This window comes from Bos mutus, chromosome 15, assembly GCF_027580195.1.
Source record: "Bos mutus isolate GX-2022 chromosome 15, NWIPB_WYAK_1.1, whole genome shotgun sequence".
NCBI lineage: Eukaryota > Metazoa > Chordata > Mammalia > Artiodactyla > Bovidae > Bos > Bos mutus.
In genome coordinates, this window is record NC_091631.1 from 18,351,027 (window position 1) to 18,359,961 (window position 8,935).

The 8,935-nt window shown below is 47.7% G+C and overlaps 1 protein-coding gene across 1 annotated transcript in view; it reads right to left on the reverse strand.

Annotated features, from left to right (window-relative positions):
• The window catches only part of HIPK3 (homeodomain interacting protein kinase 3), an 83,638-nt gene extending 82,181 nt beyond the window's left edge, over positions 1-1,457 (reverse strand). Inside the window, exon 1 of the mRNA XM_070383582.1 lies at positions 614-1,457. The gene's annotated coding sequence lies outside the window, so the exon portion shown is untranslated. The remainder of the gene's footprint in view (positions 1-613) is intronic.
• Positions 1,458-8,935: the final 7,478 nt, after the last annotated feature.

Below are 8,935 nucleotides of genomic sequence, written 5' to 3' on the forward strand. Positions count from 1 at the left end.
CCGGACCCGCCGCCCGACGACGCTGGGGACTGGGCCACAAAGCCAGGGACGCAGCCATCGGCCGCGGAGCTCAAGTTGCGTGCGTGCGTGTGTTTGTGTTTGTTCCCCTTAATGAAAGACAAGAGGTCTCCGTAGTGACGGCCCGGGCTGCGGGGAGGGAAGAGCCCCCCCCACCGCCCCACCAGTGGGACTAAACAAAACTTCGGTTGCTGGGAAGAGCCGTTGCGCAACCCTGGCAGGGGGCGGCGGGGGCCGCCCGGCCCAGCCCCAGCGCGGCTTCCCGGAGGCTGCGCCACCGCGCGCAGGAACCACGCGCGGCCCCCCGCGTCCGGCGGCCTCGGGCCTGGGGCGCCTCGGCCTCAAGGGAGACGCCTGGATCCGCCACCCCAAGGGAGCCAGGCGGAAACGCGGAGCACGAGCGCACAGGAGATGCGGATCCGGGTGCGGAACGCGCTACGGGTGCGGACCGCTTAGGGGGCGTCGGGCCCAGGGAGGGTCTGGAGGAGGGGCCCGCTGGCCCTCCGAACGCAGGCGCGGCTGGTGGAGCCGTTCCGCCCCCCCACCGCCAACCCCCGCCGCGGGGTGGGGGCGCCCCCTTACCCTAGTCCCTTACCTTCCTAGAGGCCTGCGCTCTCCCCTCTTCGGGCGGCCGCAGCCCTGAGCATGTCCGGGGTGGGTGCGGGGCCGTGCCGGGGACAGGGAGCCAGGCGCTTCAGCAGGCGGCACCACCCAGCCCGGGCTCAGCCCCTCTCCGCGGCCGCTGCCATCTTGTCCTGGCGGCTGAGAGGAAACGGCGAAACACCCTCCCCCGACCACTGCTGCTGCTGCTGCTGCTCTGGCTGCTGAGCGCCGGGCCCTTTTCCCTCATCTTCCTTCCCGGGGATTTGGGGTGGGGACGGTTCGGCTGGGGTGAGGGGTGGTGAGAGGCCGGCCGGCCGACCTCCGATTGCTGGGGGGCCTACGGACGGCGCAGCGTGCGGGGCCCGCGGCGGTTGGGGCCCATTCCTGACGCCCCCGCCGAGACTGGAGGAGAAGGAAGACAGCCTGGAGCGGCGGCGACGGCGGGGCCCGGGGCTCGGTCTCCTCTGGTCGCCGCGCTGCCGGGAGTCGTCACCGAGGCGGCTGCCGCCGGCCGCCCCAGTCTCGGGCCCCTCCTCCGCGCCCGCCGGCCTCGGTCGCCGCCTCCGCAGCGCCACCGCCCGCCCGGCCGCTCTGCGCGCCGAGCCCCGGCCGCCCCGCTCGGCTCGGGCCGCGGCGCCTCCGCAAAGCCCCTCCCCGGGGCCCGCCCGCCCGCGGCCGCGCCCTTGTAGCTTCTAGCCCGCCAGGCGGCCGGCTAGAGTCCGATCCGGAGCTGCCCCACGCCAGCACCCCCTCTACTGTTCTGAACCTCATTCTTGGGCCCACTCCGCCAAAAATCTGTTTTTCAAAAAGGTCCTAATGCCAAAGAAAAGATGAAAATGCGGAAGCGCATTTTACAGGCCTTTCGAGATCCCGTAATCATAGTTTCCCCTGCCATCCCTTTCGGATCTGTTTCTTGGCGGGTTTTTTTGTTTTTTTTTTAAGGTCTAATAATAAGGAAGGGGAAAATGCTTGAAGTGAACAATCCCAGTCTGAATAGGTTCTTCCTGCTCCGCCATCCTAAAGCGTCAAGAGAATTGTAAAATCAGGTTAAAGAACGAGGAAAAGGCCCTCGTGGAAATTCTCCAAAAGCATCGCTACGGTCCGAACCCCCGTAAATAAGAAGTTCGCCCACCTTTGCATTGATAATTCTCCATCAAGGCAGTCAGTTCCTCTCCCAGAAACTAGTTATCTCTCTCTTGGAGACTAGGAAATCAACAGAATGGCCCTTCTAGGATGGTTCCATCCTAGAACCATAGAATTTTATAGATGAAAGAACCTTAAGAGATCCTTGGTCCAAACTCTCTTTAAGTAGAGCAGGGATTCAAAGAAGTTTAGGTGACCTACCCAAGATTATCCAGCCGAATCCTGGTCTGTACTCCCTCGCTCCTCCTTTTCCTTATTGAACAACTTACAGGTATCATTCAGAGTTAATCTTTTTAAATGTTCATTTCCTCTGTTTCTTTTTATCCTGAATTAGTGTTTGTGAGAACACCTTTCTCTGAAGCGTGGAAGGGCCCTCTCTTTGTTCCCTTCATAATCTTCACTAGGAGGATTGACTCTACCACACAAGGGTTTATCCCCAGATGTATGCTCTTGCAGTAACTGAGGCAGGGCAAGGGGAGTGGCAACTTGCTGCCGGTCTTAACTCCACACCTTGACTCCCTGCTGCTTTTCCAACTGGGAGAAGAGTATTTTGAAGGATGCCTTTAAAAGAGAAAAGGATAGTATGCCCTGGGCGGTAGGAAATAACGTTTTGGAAAGAGTTTTCAAGTTAGGGAGGATAACCAGTTGCAAAGGTTTCCAAAATAGAAAAACAAAACACTGACCGTCTCTCAGATAGCAGCATATTAGCCATTCCTTTTTACTTAGTATTTAGTTACTTTTGATTTTTTTTAAAAAGTAGTAGTCAAAAGAACCAAAAAAGGATAAAAGCATGACTCAAAGGAGAAAGTTACAATAATAGAAAAATCTATCAGTGAAACAAGAAAAATATTCCACTAGAACTTCAAACTTTCAGAATTCTTGCAAAACATTTCTCTGGGTCACTGCTAATGGAAGGCTTCTATTCTGTCTATTACAGCATTGCTACATCTATGAAGGAAGCTGAAAAGGGGAAGGATTTTTTTTTTTACCTTTCTAGCCCTGTCACTGATACTCAGTACACTGTAAGTTCAAGGAGCAGATCCTATCATTTAAAAAAGAAAAAATGATTGTTTTGTGAATGCCTATTACACTAGCTCATTTATAATAAGTCCTTAAGCTGAATAAGTAAATGAACACTTAGTTTGTATGTATTGTCTCTTAATCTCTTTACCTCCAGTCTCTCCCTCTCTTATCCATTCAGAACACCAAGAAAGAAAGTCAAGTTGCTCAGTCTGTCCGTCTCTTTGCAACCCTATGGACTGTAGCCTATCAGGCTCCTCCATCCATGGGATTTTCCAGGCAAGAGTGCTGGAGTGGATTGCCATTTCCTTCTCCAGGGGATCTTCCTGACCCAGGAATCGAACCTGGGTCTCCCACATTGCAGGCAGACGCTTTACCGTCTGAACCACCAGGGAAGCTCTCAGAACACCAACCTCCATATAATTCAAAGCCCCTGATTTAGCCAGTTCATGAAATTTGTTTTAGAAAATGGAAAATGTCTCATAGAATTAAGTTCTTTTTAAAATGCAGACTACTAAATTGTACATGAAAAAAGTTTATGTGTAAAAAGCTTATAGCCAAAAAATAATCCTTTAGTTCAAAAATATTGCTAAAAATTTTAATTCAAAAACATCACTTGCTCCTTGGAAGATAAGCTGTGACAAACCTAGACAACGTATTAAAAAGCGGAGACATCACTTTGTCAACAAGGGTCCATGTAGTCAAAGCTATTCTTAAAGAGATGGAAATACCAGACTACCTTCCGTGCCTCCTGAGAAACCTGTATGCAGAACAAGAAACAACAGTAGAGCTGGACATGGAACAACAGACTGGTTCAAAATTGGAAAAGGAGTTAAGGCCGTATGTTGCTTTAACTTCTATGCAGAGTACATCATGTGAAATGCTGGGCTGAATGAAGCACAAGTTGGAATCAAGATTGCAAGGAGAAATAACAACCTCAGATATGCAGATAATACCACCCTTAAGGCAGAAAGCAAAGAGGAACTGAAGAGCCTCTTGAAGAAGGTGAAAGTGAGTGAAAAAAGTGGCCTAAAACTCAACACTCAAAAAACGAAGATCATGGCATCAAGTCCCATTACTTTATGGCAAATAGATGGGGAAACAATGGAAATAGTGACTAGCGTTATTTTCTTGAGCTCTAAAATCACTGTGGACGGTGACTGCAGCCATAGAATTAAAAGATGCTTGCTACTTGGAAGAAAGGCAATGACAAACCTAGACAGTGTATTTAAAAGCAGAGACGTTACTTTGCCTTCAAAGGTCCGTATGCTGCTGCTGCTGCTTCAGTCGTGTCTGACTCTGTGGGACCCCACAGACAGCAACCCACCAGGCTCCCCCGTCCCTGGGATTCTCCAGGCAAGAACACCGGAGTGGGTTGCCATTTCCCTCTCCAATATATGAAAGTGAAAAGTGAAAGTGAAGTCACTCAGTCGTGTCCGACTCTTAGCGACCCCATGGACTGCAGCCTACCAGGCTCCTCCATCCATGGGATTTTCCAGGCAAGAGTACTGGAGTGGGGTGCCATCGCCTTTCCAAGGTCCGTATAGTCAAGTGATAGTTGCTCAGTCATATAGTCAAACCTGTGGTTTTTCTGGTCGTCATGTACAGATGTGAAAGCTAGACAATAAAAAAGGCTGAGCACCAAAGAATCAATACTTTTGAACTGTGGTGTTGGAGAAGACTCTTGAGAGTCCCTTGTATAGGAAGGAGATTAAATCAGTCCATCCTAAAGGAAATCAGTCCTGAATATTCATTGGAAGGACTGACGCTGAAGCTGAAGCTCCAATACTTTGGCTACCTGACGCGAAGAGCCAACTCCTTGGAAAAGACCCTGATACTGGGAAGGATTGAGGGCATGAGGAGAAAGGGCACAACAGAGAATGAGATGGTTTGATGGCATCATTGACTCAATGGGCATGAATTTGAGCAAACTCTGGGATGTAGTGAAGGACAGAGAAGCCTGGCGTGCTGCAGTCCATGAGGTCACAGTCAGACACAACTGAGTGACTGAACTGTGCTGAGAATACAGTGAGAATACACTGTATCTGAGAATGCAGTGTGAAAAATGAGACACCGTGTGAGCTTACATTCTCCCTAAAAGTTGGCCATCATACTAATAATTAGTAATAATAGCAGTCAAAAAGAAAAGTACAGGACACAAAGAGGGGCCAGAACAGGAACCTAATCAAATGTAGGGAAAGGGGCAAGCCATGGGAAGTCTGGTTCATTTCTTATCCTCCAGGACTTGGTTAGTGGTACTATTGCTAAAGAATCTGCCTGCCCATGCAAGAGACCCAAGAGATGCAAGTTCAGTCCCTGGGTAGGGGAGATCTCCTGGAGTAGGAAATGGCAACCTGCCCCAGTATTCTTGCCTGGAAGATTCCATGGACAGAGGAGCCTGGCTGGCAGGCTACAGTCCATGAGGCTACAAAGAGTCAGACACAGCTGAGTTATTGAACACACAGGACTCGGCTAAATAGAATACTTACTTCCTTGGGGAATCTCCAGGCTTCTCTGACTAACCCAAATTTCCATATATCTTCCTCTGTAGCTTTTTTCTCAATTGCAATTTTATGTTTATTTTCTGATTGTTTGATTAATGTCTACCTCTTCCACCAGTATGAAAGCTCTGCAAAAGTAGGGAGGACATCTTTTTCTGGTACTCCTTTGTATGTTCAGCACCAAGGCAGTGGTGCATAGTAGAGGATCAACAGGACTAGGCATGTACGTATGGATACAGGGCCCAGTGCAAAGTGAAAAGGCGGGACCCCTTGTTCAAAATTATTAAGCATTTCAGGTTGGTGACAAAAGAGCATTAAACGAATCGTTGTTGTTCAGTCTCTCAGTTGTGTCCTACTCTTTGTGACCTCATGGACTGCAGCACACCGGTCTTCCCAGTCCTTCACTGTCTCTCGGAGTTAACTTTCTGAGCACAGGACTTTGTGCCAGTACACAGGCTGAGTTAAAGTTAAGATCTAAAGGATATAGGAATTAGCCCTAACAAAGAGAGAACACTTGAGAGCAGAAGATAAGATTCATGCAAAAGTCATAGAAAAAAAAATGTGGTAGAGAGCAGAAATTTGAGAAACTGATTGTTTTTAGTCAGAGTGAGGATAAATCAGAAGCAGATAAGAGTAGAGGGAGAAGCAAGATCCAGATTAGCATCTAGGACTTCATTCTGCTGGCAAAAGAAACTGTTGAAGGATTTAACAGAGACACAGGCCTTCCCTGATAACTCAGTTGGTAAAGAATCCACCTGCAATGCAGGAAATCCCAGTTTGATTCCTGGGTTGGGAAGATCGGCTGGAGAAGGGATAGGCTACCCAATCCAGTGTTCTTGGGCTCCCATTGTGCCTCAGCTGGTAAAGAATCTGCCTGCAATGCGGGAGACCTGGGTTCCATCCCTGGGTTGGGAAGATCCCCTGGAGAAGGGAAAGGCTACCCACTCCAGTGCTCTGGCCTGGAGAATTCCATGGACTGTATAGTTCGTGGGGTCACAAAGAGTCAGACACGACTGAGTGACTTTCAGCATGATCAAAGAAGCCATTGGCTTTCCATGTCAAATCCATGTTTCAATCACTTCTTTGCTTTTTTCTGTGTTTTTCAAATTTTCCTTCCAGTCTCATTCAGATTAAAAGCTAAAAAACCTTGCAGTGGACCTAAAATGGTGTATAAAGCGCACAAGGAACTCGCCTCCCACTTTGTCTCACTCCAGCCCCAGTTTCACAGACTCCAGTCACTGTCCCTCCTCAGCTATCTGGATCACACTCTGTCCACACCTCCTTTTCAGATCGTTAGTCAAATTTACATTGTCTGTGAAGCCTCCCTCAACAATAACACCTATCTATACACATAACTCCCCCCCACCATTTTTACCCTTATTTTTATCCTTAGGTCTCAGCATCATCTAAGATACTATTTTGTCGGCTTTTCTGCCTCTCCCCACCCCCCACGCCCTGAACCCCAACCCAGACAGGAAGCTTCCTGAGGGCAAGAATTTTTGTTTGTTTTGTTGGCTGCATTACTCCCAGAGCCTAGATCATTGTCTGGCATACTAAAGTAATGTAATCGATACCTGTAAAATGAACAAATGAGTTTTCTGTATAAGCAGTATGAAACACTCCATAAACTCAGACTGCCACTGTCACAGTTGTTCAAAACACCCAAATGTGAAATCCAGGACCTCTTTCTTTATCTTAGGTCTTTACCCAACACCCAGATCCCAAAATTACTCATCAAAAGGGGAACAACCTTCCCAGATGGCGCAGCAGTGGGTAAAGAATCTGCCTGCAATGCAGGAGACGCAGGAGACATGGCTTCCATCCCTGGGTGGGGAAGAGCCTCGGAAAGAGGAAATGGCAACCCACTCCCGTATTCTTGCATGGAAAATTTTATGGACAGAAGAGCTTGGTGGGCTACAGTCCAAGGGGTCACAAAGAGTCAGACACATACACAAAGGAGAACAGTCCTCCTCCCACTTACCTTGTGTTCATCACTGCCCTTTTTCCTCACTTACCTCCTATAGGTTCCAAAATGGAGAAATCCAACAGGCCTAGGGAATGAGGCTGACACTTCTCCAAAAGAAAAATCTTGGGATTTTGTCAGAGCCCGAGTCAGCAACCCACATTCCCTTCCTCAAAGAAATTGGAGATTTGTTGCTGTTATTGTTGACTTCCTCCAGACCCTAGGTTTCCAGTCCTGCCTTGGTGGGATGTGGGGGGAGGAGCACTTAGTCCACCAGAAAGTGGACTCTAAGCAGAGAGGTTCAGCAGCAGGGAGCCTCTGTCTCCTCCCTCCTGGGAGCTCCCAGCCACTTTATGCAAATAATCTACTTTCTCTCTAGATATCAGCTTTGTGCACCTGGGCCTCAGGGAGGGGTGGGTAGGATGAAAAAAATGTTCAGGAGTGTCTCAAGACTACCTACATTTGCATGACTGAAGGGCCCACTCCAGTAACTCTTTGTAGCCTAGAGATCTGTTTCCTTTCTTTAAAAAAAAAAAATGGTTCTAACTATAGATTAAAATAACCTCATCTTAATCTGGAACTTCACAAATCTCATCTTAATTCAGGATCTTGGTACTACAGTCAGCGCAAAAATCTCATAAAATTCATCCTTGAAAAATACAAAAATTGCCCCTAATGTATAATGGCAAAAACTGAAAATAACGTGCCATGGATTTTAAGGATTCTTCACTCACGTAGATGCCATTTGGGTGTCAGGTGAATGGGTGTGTCCATCATCCTGGAGGAAGAAATTCAAGATTTAACAGAAGAACTGTAACAAACAGAGTGATTGCTGGACTCCATCTTAAAATGATGAAACTGGAAAAGCCTACAGTTTATAATCGTCATTAATATTCTTAAGTGCTCTAAGAGGTGAACCACATGAAACATTTACTTTATGACTACTTACAAGTAGCACATCATTAATATGTACTTATTATTGTACAGGATTATATACACAGAGAAATGTGTATCATACCTTGCAAGCATGCCTGTTCAGTTGCTCAGTTGTGTCCAACTCTTTGTTACCCCATGAACCATAACCTGCCAGGCTCCTCCGTCCATGGGATTTCCCTGGGCAAGAATACTGGAGTGGGTTGCCATTCCCTTCTCCTGGGGATCTTCCTGACCCAGGTATCAAACCCAGGTCTCCTGCATTGCAGGTGGATTCTTTACCATCTGAGCCTCCAGGGAAAGACCCTGTTTCTGTTTTCATAGACAGGGTCATTTGTGTCATATTTTAGATTCCACATGTAAGTGATATCGTATGGAGTTTGTCTTTCTCTTTCTGGCTTCACTTAGTGTGACAATCTCTAGTTGCATTCTACTTCAGGTTTGATTGAATCCATTGCATCAGCTCCTAGAGAGAAAAGGGCTGCCAGCACCCACACTGTTTACGTTTTCCATTCTCTCCAGAGCTTCTGGAGTTTAATTCTTGGAAGTTAAATGTACTGATGATGCAATTTAACAGAGTAGCATAGCTTTTATATTAGAAAAGAGATGTTTAAACTGAGGAAATGCAAAGAAGGCAAATAAACCATTGATCTTGTTTTGATTTTGACATTTCCCTACTCAACAAGCATTTTGACCGTGTCACCCACTAAAACTGCCCATATTTCTTAATTTGGCTGTTGAAGGACATTGCATT